This window comes from Leptonotus elevatus, chromosome 4, assembly GCF_054856555.1.
Source record: "Leptonotus elevatus isolate MCC_2025b chromosome 4, RoL_Lele_1.0, whole genome shotgun sequence".
In the NCBI taxonomy this organism is placed as follows: Eukaryota; Metazoa; Chordata; class Actinopteri; order Syngnathiformes; family Syngnathidae; genus Leptonotus; species Leptonotus elevatus.
In genome coordinates, this window is record NC_141242.1 from 9,836,440 (window position 1) to 9,850,461 (window position 14,022).

General features: G+C 42.0%; 1 protein-coding gene across 8 annotated transcripts in view; it reads left to right on the forward strand.

The window, feature by feature from the left end:
* The window catches only part of LOC147175440 (uncharacterized), a 169,245-nt gene that overhangs the window by 102,107 nt on the left and 53,116 nt on the right, over positions 1-14,022 (forward strand). The gene's annotated exons all lie outside the window — the stretch shown is intronic.

Here is a 14,022-nt window from a genome sequence, read left to right on the forward strand (position 1 = left end):
CCCGTCGTGGCGTCGCCATAGTGGTATCGCTCGGGTGGGATGCCGCTTGGCAGCTCGTCACTTTTCAGACAGATGAAGAATCACCCCCATCGCGTTCTAAGCAGGTTGGGTAGAGAGCAAAGTGTTTCATTTCAGCACGGCGGACCACTGATGCCTGCAGTAGATCCCCTGTTATCTAATCAAACAGCACTGGTCAGTTAGGATGCCAACTCCTAAATCCACAGCCGCCTGTAAAGCCGTAGGGGGAGATTAGCAGCGACAGCTCCACTGTCCTACATTCAAAGACTTCCTCTTAAGATCTTCTTTTTTTTCCTGCCGGAAAGTACAGTTATCCATACAAGCAAACACACACACACAGACATGCAGCCCAAAGTAAGAGTCCTTCATGCTGTAATAGGGCTATCACAAAGACCACACAGCTTGCATTTTGGAAGAAGACTTGATGCTTTGTGTGCAGCCACTAGAATATCTCAAAGAGGCATGGCTTGTGCCTTGGTACAGAATTCAAACATTTGATTTTGCCCAAAAAGAGAAATGGTGGTGGAGACAGTCATCCTTTTGCTCAGATGGTCTGTTACGCCCACACAAGGGCACCTAGAAAGCATTGCATCATAAGAAAATATACTCTTTACAAAATAAATTACACTATATTACATGCAGTAATATCATCATGGAACTCAGTGAATGATGCGGTGAATATAGTTAATGCTAGAGAATAAAAAAACATTTGTTGTGAATTTATCTATATTGCTTTCTTTTCACCGTTTTAGGGCTACAATGTTATCTAGAAGTGTACTTCTAATCATTTTAGAGACAAATTAAATTATTTTTAGTTGTGGCTGAGAGTTGGGGGGCGCAAAATGTTTTCTTCCTGAAGGGTGCGTAACGGAAAATAATTGAGAAGCACTGTCTTAATGGCATCTTTTATATAATAAAAACTCTACTTATATACAGTATAATCAACAAAACTACAATTGTGGTATGTTTTTTTGCCCACCACAATGAAACTGGAGTCACTAGATTTTATACCAAATTTTAGGCAATAATTGGATTTGACCAAAAATATATATTAGTAAATCTATACTTTTTGTGTTTAAAAGTAACAAGTATTTAGTTACTTCCCAATACTCTTTTGTCACTTATGGTATGTAGTGATACTATTGACAAATATTTTAATTGTGTAAAATGTGAAATTTAAAGCATCTTTATGCAGTTTGCCACTTTTTTACTCCCAAAGCGTAACTGCAACATCTGTGTCAGGCTCGTTCATGGTGCGCGTGCGAGTACATGCACGATCTTAAGTGCGCGCCACATGTCCGCTACTCCGCGGAGACGCGCATGACGTCACCTTCCACCACTCCACCCTTCCCCAAAGAAACTGGAGTGTAAGGGTCCGCACACTCTACTATCAAGGGAAGATAAAAGCTGATAGGTGCAGTCAGAGTAAAACAGTCAGGACTCTTCGTACTCATCTGGGCATTGGTGGAGCATGCGTGATGTAGAAAAAGCTTTAATATGACCTTTTTAAATGGCACAATGCACCTTAACATTTAAAGTTCAGTTAAACAATGTGTAGAAAGTAGCTTATTTGCTCTATGACAAACAAGCGATAGACAGTGTAATGTGTATAATAAAATAATGAAGCTAAACTTGTTCATGATATTCCTGGAGTCGCCGTTTGACTTTCGACTTCATCTCCGCCAGTAGTGTAAATCATTAGTGTTTAAAATGCGCATAATAGGAAAGTAAAGAGCCCTGCTTCTCCAATGTAAACATTAACCAGATGACTCATTGTCAGTGAAAGTTACACTGCTGGGAACAGATGGGTTTCTCTTTAGCGGGATGGATGGTGTCACAGCACACATCCCCATCAAATTAGCGTACGCAGAGTGAGTCCTCCAACCCCCCCCCCCCCCCCCCCCCCCCCCTGCCCTGACCATACACCGGAAAGCAGGTGTCTGCTTAATAATTTGGTCAAAGATCAGTGAGTTAAAGGTTGAGGCCAGGGGCAGAGATGGCCGGGGTCATCTTGGTGGCAGGGAGGTGGTGAGACATGATCTCCTCAAGTCTGAAACGTCCAAACCCCAAGGTCATCCATTAGTGCTCTGGCCCATTGGTGCTGCAAGACCTGCAATAAATTCACCGTGCACCCTTAACCCTCTTAATACTCACAGTGACCCAGATGAGGAGATCAGCTCCCTCAGGGAGGGGCACATTACATTATTAGCACTACACGTGCATTGCCAGCTATTATGTTCTTGGGGTATATCATGGATGACTTCATACAGTAAATACTTCAAGACGCCGACAAGACAAAAACAAAAAGCACAATGTGATTTTTTAGTTAGTTGTAACTTCAGCGTGGCCGTAATCACCAATATTGCCTGAATAAATCTGTCTTTCCCTGTTGCTAATGATGTGCGCAAGATTACATCTTTAATTCAACGGACTGCGAGATATTTTATTATCTACATCTCCCTAAGCCATCTGTGATCAGTTTCAAACATGCAGATGGCGGTGTTCATGTCTGGCTTAATTCCTAAAGAACATCAGAGTTATGACTGATCCTTATCTGGCCTTTCAAACAATGAACAACTTGTCTACCTTTTTCTTAATACCGCGGTGAGGTGGAAAAAAAAGTGGGAAGGCACAGCAAGAAAGGAGAGAATGAAATGTCAACAGTGTCAACCACTTCCTTTAAATGGGACTCTCCTATGATCTCTTGGCACCGCGCTCGGTCAAACCTTTCCAGGTGTCAAGACTGGGGCGTCGGGAAAAAGAAATTACAGTGACACAGTGTTGACAGGAAGAAGAGACATGCCGGTGTGCAGCCCTCTCAGGACAACGAGGGTGCCGTCACCCCGGGCCAGACACAAGCTCTAATGAATCAAGCAACACCTTAAACTTCTACAGTGCCGCAGGCTTTTGGCTGAGGGCACCTGTACAGTGTCACTGATTAATAGGATCCTGTGTCGGACTGCTGTTGATCTGACGTCTTCTTCAACCTCTCCCTCGACCTTCCTTTTTGACACGGCCTCATTTGCCACTTACTAGTAAAGACATCTTGTTATAGAAAAGTGGTAGGATTTCACCCAACAAAGGCCTGGCTATTAGCTGTGCTAATAATTGTGTCTGATTGCAATCGAGGCAGATTTGTATAGTTTTGGCAACGCTAGAGAGGAGAGGAAAAAAAGCAATTTTTCCGCAGCTCCTTGCCCAAACTTGTTAGGTTTACATTATTAGGATATTCAGCAGTGGATCTTAGTTGTTGGCTCTTGCATCCATATCGGAAGATCGCGGTGCTTGTTTTCTGTACTAATACATTTACTACTAGTGTTGTAATTACTGGAGCGTCTTAAAAAACGATATTCAATTAAGTAGTTGTAAGTTTTTCGTGCAACTCTAAACTTAGCACAATCTTGTGAAGGTAAATTCTAAATGTGTTTTACAAGAGCAACTATTTGTGACAAATGTAAGTACAGTATTGCAAAAGTTTTTCTACGTTGTTATTAATATTTGTCTTTGTCTGTTTTCTATTTGCAGTCTGATTAAAAAAACAATATTTTTAAACATTAAAAACACTTATAGAACAATAAAGCATATGTTGATTATTATGCAACATTTGCTATAAACTCATGAAATAATATTACTGTATAATTGACTTAATATGATTAGTTTGATTTATACAGTATGTGTATACAAGTGACTTGCTATAAATTTTAGGGATGTTCAATAAAAAAAAAATTACACCGATACCAGTATGAGTACTCAACTCTTGTGTAGTCACTCATACCAATACCAAGTACCGATACCCTTAGTATTTTTGATACATAAAGTTTCAGTTTAAAAGAATGACATATAATTTGAAAGAAATGCCTATGTATCCTAATGTAGCATTTTACCTTAAAAGTGCATGAAATGATTCTTCTAATTTCTAGTTCCTGATGATAAAACGTCCATAAGAGGGCAGCCAATAGGCCGCTGTTGCGAGTACCGACACTTTGAAATAAGGCCGGGTATTGGCCCAATATCGATACCTAGTATCAGTTCTCATCCATCCCTAATAAATGTTTAAACAAGAAAAATCCATATCATTCAGTAATTCGATTCAAAAAGTGAAACTAATGCATGCTTTAGCATACTGTGTCATTGTCTTTAACCATTCCTTAATCTTCGCATGACAAATTGTACTATTGTTTTAAAATAAAATGTAAATGTGCTGGAAGCTTCTCTAAAATGACATTTGCTCAACATATTTTTACAATAATAACATTAAAAAACATCTCTTCTGTATTGATGTTGTTTGACCTGAAATTAAATAAAAAATATAAAAAATCTGAGACGATTAAATACTGACACAACTTGATTAATAAAATGTGCCCGAGTAGATCATTGACATCTTTTTGGCCTTCCATGCCTCCACACGTTTTATTTCGCATACCCTGCAGAAACACAGACCCCGCCCCAAAACACAACCCCCCACTCCCCGCCCGCATGCTTGGCTGGCGACTCCTTTGTGCGACCGTTCCATCTCTTCGTCACGTAGACAGTCTGTCACAGCAGCAATCGCACTCTCACGCCTTTTTGATAAAATGCTCCCACGGCCAACCAATTAAGAGCCATCTGGCCTATATGATCGAACACAAAGTTACACAACTAAACCTGTCTTGTAACCGAACCAGTGGAGGGCACACATGCCGTTTAAAAAAAACGTGACAGAGGCAGCTACGGCCTTAGAAGTGTGTGTGATTCCCAAATGAACTTGAGGTCATAGATTCCCAGTGGCTGAGTCGGGGCAGGGAATGGAGAGCAGCAGGGTTCAGGCGTTGGGTCAGTGGAGCCTCAGAAGTGGCCAGTCAGCTTTGCTCCCAGGAGGGATGATGGTGACTGATTTTGCTGGTGTTTTCTCAAGGTCCACTGAACCCTGCAGCAAAGACTCTCCCAACTTAGAGCCCGCAGAGAGAGGGGAGCAGTCCTCTCATCTCCAGTTCACATATTTCCAAAGTAAAGAGGGAGGTGTGGGGGGTGGGGGTGGTCTGGATTTGGTCCAGATTGTCCTGCGCTGCATAAAGTCCTGCCGCAACCTCACGGTGGCACTGCCAAACCGTATTTCATTTGATTTCCCATGGAATTGACCTAATGGCTCAATCCCTGAACAATAGAAAAAAAAATAGGGAAAACCTTGTCTCCCATATATTTTCTCTCTTGCTCACATCCAGCTAAATGAAACAGCTCAACTTGGTCCTAATCAAAATGGCAGCCCTATTGGCAAGGTACGACACAGCTGTGGCTCTGGCCCAGCATTTTTTTCCCCCCGTTTCCCTCGTACATTGTTCCGGGCAGCACATCCAAGAGCTCTTGCTGTGTTATGTACTTAGCTGAGGTCAAAGTTGTCATTATCTGGGTCTTGTTGGCACTAAGGCCTCCTCTGATGATAGGGACTCGCTTTCAGACCCCAGCAGCTTTTAGCACTGCCTAAGAATTAACCTCTGTGAAGATCAGGCAATCAACCACCTGCAAATCTTGCCTGCCCAAGGCCGGCCCGAATGCTGCTGCGCTTATAAAAGGCGTACGCTTTATGACATGATGTCACATGTGCGCTGTTCGCCCTGACCCTGTGTCTGTTTAGCACAGAGGCTGTAAGAGTTGACTCTGATCTTCCCCCGCCCTCGTTTAGTTGGAAAGGATTAGGAAAGTTGATGTACGGATTGCAAGGTCATGTGCACTTTAATTAGGTGACGAAAAATGACTGGAAGCATGTCATCATATAAGCCACACCCACCAAATGAAATGCATTAGAACTTTATTTTATTTTATTTGTAACCTGTTTAACACAGCCCATCATGCAAATGATCCAATGTGAACAAATTAGATGTAAGAACGTGAGCAGTTAACATAGAGCTTGTGGAAAAATGTATTGACAAGTTTGAGGAATTATTAAAACTAATAATAGACTAGAACAGAACGTTTTACCTCCTCAAAAAATGCTCTCCAAGTACCACCATCATCATCATTACTAACATAAAAAAAAAAACACTGTCATAGAAGGTCATAGTGTTAAAAAAAAAAAAGGGAGAAAATAAAGATTTATTCCTAAAAAGTAATGTAATGTTACTAGGGATGTTTGATACCACTTTTTTAGTACTCAACTCATGAGTAGTCACCAATATAATTATATATACTTAATTTGGATCACAAACAGCTCTCTGGCTGTTCTGGACTCCTGTTTCAACGTAGATTTACAATAGCTATAGCATGTACTGTAGCTCAACTTCCCATAGAGGACATCATGCATTTTGACTCAATTTCTATCACTTCCACACAATCAACCAAATTCTTAACAATCAATTAATCAATTATGCTCCTCATAATAGTCTTGTTTGAAGCTGGCTCCATCCGATTAGAGTTTGGCAAGGAATTTCAGCATGGATGGAGAAAAAAAAAAAACAGACCTTATCAGAAGTGAAGGTTAAGCTTATATTTTTCCAGCTAAGCGCTGCCTCTCTTATCTTGCCGTATTCATGCGAACCCCATGGTGTAAGTCTTAAAGCAATTATTTTCAAGAATATAGCATGTTTTTGAAAAGATGTATTTCCCCCCCGCTCTCCCTGTATTGTAATGCATGCGCGCAAGCAGACATGCACTCGCCCGTTCCACCCCCCCTCCCATGGCAATTTTGTCAGAAGTTGACAATGTCTTGATTTAGTTGTCTGGCTGTTCCGGGCCAGTTTTCCCCGCTGCGCTAATGTGGACAGGACATCCTGCTGGGCACCAAAGAATACCACTTCACGGCGGCCGCGGAGCTGGCAGCTTTTATTTATAGCGCTAGTGAAATGAATGGGTATTAGTGTCCAAACATTTCACCATGCTCCTGCAACCACACACAAAAGCCACTGATTTTCCAGCAAATCTGTGCTTATTTTATTCAAGACGACTAAAGCCAGCGCAAGCTAGAGCGAGAGAGGGAACACGTTTATAATGACTTAAAAGAGCTGAAAAGAAGAATAGCAATGACATCAGAAGGAGAAATAGAAAACGGGTTAAAGTGGCTGAAAGTGGAACATGCCTACATCATTAAAATGATGCTACTTAAAGAAGACATTTTTGAATGAAAATTGACTCAATTTTATTGTTTTTATGCAAATAATTGGGTGCTCTGGAGTGACTGCCCACCCCTCAAGTGTGAAATTACACAACACAACTTTTGTGAGCAGCTTTTTTTCCCCAAAATGTGTCTTGTGAGCTGGCTAATTTTGAATTTGGCCCAATTGTGATGTCACAAGCCTGCTAATTGACATAATACTGTCCCCACTGCAAGTTACTCGGCTCAGGACTTGGCAGCGATGCAGGGCAAAGGTCACCATTTGCCAGCACTACATAGAAACAGTATCACCTAAAAGTCCAGAGCGAGCTAAATAAGCCACACATACGCTATTGTTTACTGCAGCTGTTGATGAGGTGGATTGGAAAAAAAATTGCCGATATGTGCGGTGCATGCACCACATACCCAAAGCCAGGACACCGAGCGTAGTTTAGCGAGAATTGTTTTAAAGGAGAAGTCAACCCCAAAATGTTCTTTACAATACTATGTTCTATGCAGCCCCACTAGTCTAAACATGGCATTCTGATTAATGTGGAATTGTGGAATATCAATTAAGCAGCAAAATCGACTTGTTTTTATGCATCTCAAGGGGTGGCCATTTTCGACTGAAAATGACATCACAGTTGCCTATAGGTCTCAGGTAACGACCAATCACAGGTCTGCTTGCGAACGTCACGTGACCAAACCCAGAAAACAGGTGAATCGTGAATGGTTGTTTCCTGAGCCCTGTGCAGAAGGATAAAATCAAGTCGATTTTGCTGCTTAATTGATATTCCATAAACACAGAATTAATCAGAATATCGTGTTTAGACTAGTTGGGCTGCAGATAATATTTGAATTCCCTGTTAAGTGTCTTCGGAATCCCTTCCTGCTACCATTTGTTTAGGACATAGTGAATTACTAGTCCATTCCCCATAATCGATCAAATTCACTAGTGAAAATACTGTCCATTCCTTTACTGTCTTCATCGGGGCTCGCACTTTTTTAGGCTCCGTGTTCAACAAGTAACCACTTCCTACCACAACTAATTAGGGATGTTCGATACCACTTTTTTTCTTAGGATACCAATATCGGCTCTTGTGTAGTCAACGATACCGATACTAGATACCGATACCAATACTACAGCTCTGCTGCTAATAAAACACAATCTCACTCACATTTGGTCACCTTGCAGTCAATACAGGCCCCCTCCCTTAAAACTGGATATATTCAGCTAGGCTAAAAGAGGGGGGGAAAGCTGTGCTGTAATTTGTGACCCAAGAGTAATTTTGACGAAACGCCTCAAAACTATTTTAAATTGTGCAAAATAATACTGCATGTGTCCTTCAAGTGCTTTCAGTTCAGAATCCCTCCTGCTACCATTTGTCAGTGCCCTGCTCCAAACTGTCCTGTTAACCTATTGAGTTTCAAGCCGACACCTCCCATTAGATAGCAGCGGCTCGGCTGACTCGTCTTGGCTTTTGGGAAGGAAGCAGCCTTGGGACAGGGTGCTCTCCTGCCCCCCTGGGCCGCTGCTCTTTGCCTCCTTCTGGCTGTCCAGGACCTCATCAGCACAGAGTCGGCATGTCCCAGTGTCTCTGCTGCTCACCTCGCCGATCTTCGTCTGTCATTCCTGCCCTTCTGCAATCACACTCCTCTGACATTTGGAAAGAAAAATCTGGCATTCAACCCTCCATATGGGTTTTTGTTGATTATGCTTCCTCTCTGCGAAGATTGCACATATTATTGACTTTACAATCCCGTGACTATTTGCACAGCTTGGTCAAGTCCAGCAATAATATTCAGCCTGCTTTCCCCTTATCACATGCACACTTTTCCTTCCCCATTTCATTTCTTCCTTCGTTTGCCTGTATTTTACTAATGCCATTTGGCCACGACCCCTTTTTTTATATGCCACCTGGGATCGGTCACTGATGTCATTACGATGGTGATCTGATACATCGGTGTACTGCCCCTGCTCTCAACTCCCGACAGTATCCTAATTCGAAGCGACAACTTGGCTTCAATTCCCGCCCTAAGGTCCACGTTTTGCGATTTGAATTTGCATCGTCTAAAGATTCTTGCTTCTAAAGTAGCAGGTAGATATCCTGACAATCTCTCATATCCAGTCATCGTTTTTAAGGGTCAGAGGAGAGTAAATTGACTTACCAGGTCAACCTAAGTTGTCTCCGCCCATCTCCAGAGAGGGGGAAAGCCGTGGAACCTTCCATTAGGAGCTGACCCCCGCGACGCACTGCTTTGCCCTAAGCCAGGATATCACATGCCTGGAGACAGACTGCTCATTAAAGTATGCTGCCCGTTGCAGGATTAGTGCTTTTCGTGGTGTTATGCTCCACTCTGACAATAGCCCCATCGAAATGGATTGTGCCCGTTATGAATCGTAGAATTATAATTTCTCTTTCATGATGAAAATATTGGAAAATCTGTCCGCATGCACAATGCAAACAAATTAATTGGGGTCTGTTTCTCAAGGGCACATTGTTGCACTGGCTGAGCCCAAGAAACTGAGAACGGAGGGTAGTAATGAGACATTTTCAAATACAGCGCATCATCATTTTCACTGCCACTCTGTTTGCACACGCGGGATGCCTTCTGCCTCTGACCTTTCACCGACACCGTACTCCAGAGTTCGCCTACACTTAACACACAATGGAGTGTCCTTTTTATTTGAGATGTGATGTTTTCAAAAGAGTGGCAGCGCCAGGAACAGCAGAGGATTCATCCGCATGACACAGGTAGCCGGGCAAGGACGTGCAGGTTGCGAGGGCTGCAACTTAGCTGGACTGGTGACAATAGCTCTTGATCTGTGTGGGAGGCAGGATGTTGATGACGGCAGGGAAGAGCACTGATCTCTCTATGGCACCTAGCATCTACTGCATTTTTTTTTCTTCCATTATTCATATTGAATGGCATTACAGGTAGTTGGCAAAGTGGAAGTGCATTGCTTAGCTCGCTGGTTCTTCAATCTACAAACAATTCTTGGTACTATTTCATTAAAGAAATTATATTATATAATCGCATCCTACTATCTGGGCATTCTGGTGCAAAATCTGCTTCACATTTTTTTCTCCATTTTTGTAAATGGGGGTCCTTGATTCACAAGGGCTTGGTTCCTACGGTGGCCACTTGGGGTGTATTAAAAGCCGGTTTAAACCAGAAAATCGTTTTTTTTATTTAAAACATACGAGCGCATCAAACCAAATCAACTTATTCCACTTTGAAATATATTGGGATACATATTGAATCGTCTTTTAATGGAGAGAGATATCTTAGAAGGAAATGGCACATTTACAGTACTGGCAAGTTCATTCAAATGTATGTAAAATGATTCATTCATACCCTCTCAAACTGAGCCGTACCATATTGAATCGAATCGCAATCCACCGAGTTGACCAAATCGAATCGTTCCACTTTCAGATTGAACCGTCTTTTAATCGTTTAGCATCTGATGTATCGAAAACCGTATCCAGTTGTCTTTTGGGGAGAGATGCACAACTTATAGTCTGTCACTAGCCCATGCAAATGCTGCTGTAAATTACAGTCGACAGTATTAGTATGAAAAAACACTTTTACCATTTATAAGTCTGTGTGTCTTGAGGATTTTGTAAACTGATATCCTCTTGTAGTGTTTGATGATTTATTTTGAGGGTTGTAATTTGACGTACTTTCATTCATTTTACTGTCGGGGAGGAAACATCAACAATCAATTTGGTTGGGTTTAGCATCCAAATAGCTCAAAAGAATGGCAGGTACATAATAGTAAATTCCGAATGGTTCCCTAATTAGAAGTGTTGGCAACACTGTCATTGTTTATGTAGTTTGTCTGTCTTTTTCACACTCCTTGGTAATGAACACAAAGTGATAAGGACCAGGTAGATTCCAAAAGTGTTAATGAACTGTTGGGTAATACCCTCTGTTCTATTTTGAACCGTTATGATTACAATAACCACCTGTTTGTAGGAGAAATTAGTTAATTGTATGAGATTTCTGAATATCAGTTTTGTAATAACTTAGGCCTTGTTTTTTAGATGCCGCTTAAGGTAGATGCTGAGAATAAACATAACATACTGTATATTGAATGCAATCAGGTGTTTGTTAACGTTTGCGCTGTCTCACATCCATATCTGCTTGTATGAAGCCATTCCGCTTTCCTGTTCTTGAAACTGGTTCAGTCCATTAATGTCCACATAGTTTTAGTAATGAATTAATTTTGGTAAGCAAAAAGGGGGAAGTCCTGGAGAGTTGTGAAAAAGAGGGCGAGCAGGGAAGAAGAAAAACTGCGTTAGAAACACAATTAAACTCTGGTAATGAGGTCAAACATCAGATCCAGGGCGAGGGATATCATTATACAGTCTGAACGGACGGCCTGCTCCAGCTGCTGTGCTCTTGCTGTGGGATTAGACTCGCTGTCCTGAGGCTGCACTTTTTTTTACCAGGCTGACCCTTGCCCACCACTGAGGCAAGCAAGCAGCCACCCCCTGGGTTCCTGGGGGGCTGCGTACCGTACCCCACTCCACCTCCCCCCAGTCCTGGTGCCTGTGGCACCGACGGGATTGAGGAGAAGTGAACTGTGCTGCCACATGGGATGACAGGACGAGCCACCCCATTAGGAAGTACTGAGACAGACAGGCACCAGCACACAATCCGGCCAGTGTTGCCAGCTACAAATTACCGGCTCCCTCTATTTCTGTCAGCTCATTTGTAAAAAGCAACCAACAATGACAAGGTGATAAAAGGACATTGTATCAACGATTAGAGCACCGTGTTTAAACCTGGTGATGCCTAAGATACAGCAGGCCCTACTTTTTTATTTGGGGAAAAAGGTGCACTGTTGTTGGCTTAACAGTTCTGATATGTATTTGCAAACAAGATTGAAATAATTAAATATGGCCGTCTACTTTTACAACCCCACCACAACCCTCACCGTCCCCCCTTTCCTATTGTTTTAAGCAATGATTCCCAACCACTCTGCTGGGAAATGATCCAATTTAACTTAGTTAAAAAAAAAGAAAAAAAGTATGAACTAATTAATCACAGTTTCACATAATTAATCATGATTAATCACATTTTTGCTCTTTGAATATGATTCCTCTCTTGTAAAATTGAAGAAGAAAAAAAGATTACAACTGATTCAGATTTTCGAAGTTTGGCTGATCCTACAACTTACACTCAGGTCTGATTTATATATTAAATTTCGAGCTCGGACTGAAAAAATCCCCGTTCCCTAATCATGTTGACTTTCTGTTCATTACCGCCGGCGGTCACCTTCATAGTCGCATACTAAAGAAGGTGGCTGTAATGCACCAAAAGTGTGTGACAACTGCTAAAAGACAGTAGAAGAAGAAATGGAAGTAGATGAAGAACTAGAACTCTGCTGCCGCTGTTAGCATGTGGCTTCCACCACAACAACAATGTTTCCAGCACTAGAAGGCGCAATTGCCGACCAGGATTCTATCTTTGGCCACAATGTGACGCGGGATTCTAGTTAAGGTAAGCCAATTCGAACTAAAAAGAAAAACATTTCCATAGATCGAGGCGGAGGTTTCTACCAACAACATCACCTCGGTTTCTGATCAGTGCTTTCTTAATTGAGAAATCACTGCTTTTCTTTCGCAAATAAGGATTTTTCTAAGTGACCCCAAACTTTTGTACAATAGTGTATACTTTCTGTAACCTTTAAGTTTGGAGGTGTGCCATGACATTCTTCTAATGTATTGGCTAAATGAAGGTTGGCTAACACTGGTTTAAAGCAGTCGGTAGCAGCAGTCTGCTCGGCCTTTCTTTTCTTACTTGTGTGTTTTGTGTGCCGTTTTCTCTCCCCTCTTTGTCTCCCAGGATATCGTTATGACATTCAGCCGCAACAATAATTCTTCTGTTCTAATTCATATCAATTAGTATGGGACGCTAATGCAAACTGACGGCACAGTGTTTCTTGAAAGGCCTGCAAGGATGTTGTGGCGGCAGCACATCAGTGTGCAGCCAAAAGCCACCCTCTGTTCCCCTTTCTTCCCCATTTCTGTCATTCAGCGCGCAACAAGGGGCTCCGGGCCGAGAGGACAATACCAGTCGGAGCCAGTACTTTGATAATTAGTTATTGATTGAGAACAATGACGCGGCGTACACTGCCGTATTAGCTCCGACGCCAGTAGGTCGCGACACCGAGAGCCAGCCATCAAGCGAGCGGGGCCAAAACACGCCTGACTCCCTTTAATAAGATATTCCTTCATGTTTTTTTCCCCCCTCTTTCATTGCTCTCCTCTTTTACCCTCCCCTTCTCCTCAGGCATGTTAGCGTTCAGGCTACACAGGGGTCAAAAGTATTAATGCCTGTGCACAAATGAGCGTCTGATGAAGGGGAATTTAATTAGAGAATGCCCGCTTGAGCTTCTCATTCCACATTGCTCTGTTTTTCCTTCTTTCTTTTTTTTTTAACCATTTCCCTGCCTTTATTGTCTTTGATTGAATGAGTTTACATTATGAAGTCCCAACAGAATTTAAGATTGACCCTGGGAATTTTCTGCCACTTGTGCCGTCATTGTGTCGCACCACTTATACTGTACTTGCTGTGCCATGGATTTTTTTTTTTTGGAGGGTCCAAGCACCAGGCAGAATGAAGGTCCATTTGGAATTTCTGTGTTTCTGATAAATAATTTGCCTTTTTTTTCAACTCTTACACACACCCTACACAGTATTCGCAATTAATATGAAATTGGGTGAACAAGTTGATTATGAGAGTATGCACAAAAAGCCTCAATGACACATCCAAAATGTGATGCTTTGTCGGCCATTTTAAATTGAAGCAGCAGTTTGGGAAAAATTCCAGGGCTTGTACTTTGAACTCTTGGCATGGCATCCAAATTTGATCAATTTGTAGATATTTCCAAAGTTAATCATTAGCCCCCGACACCAGTTTCACCAATC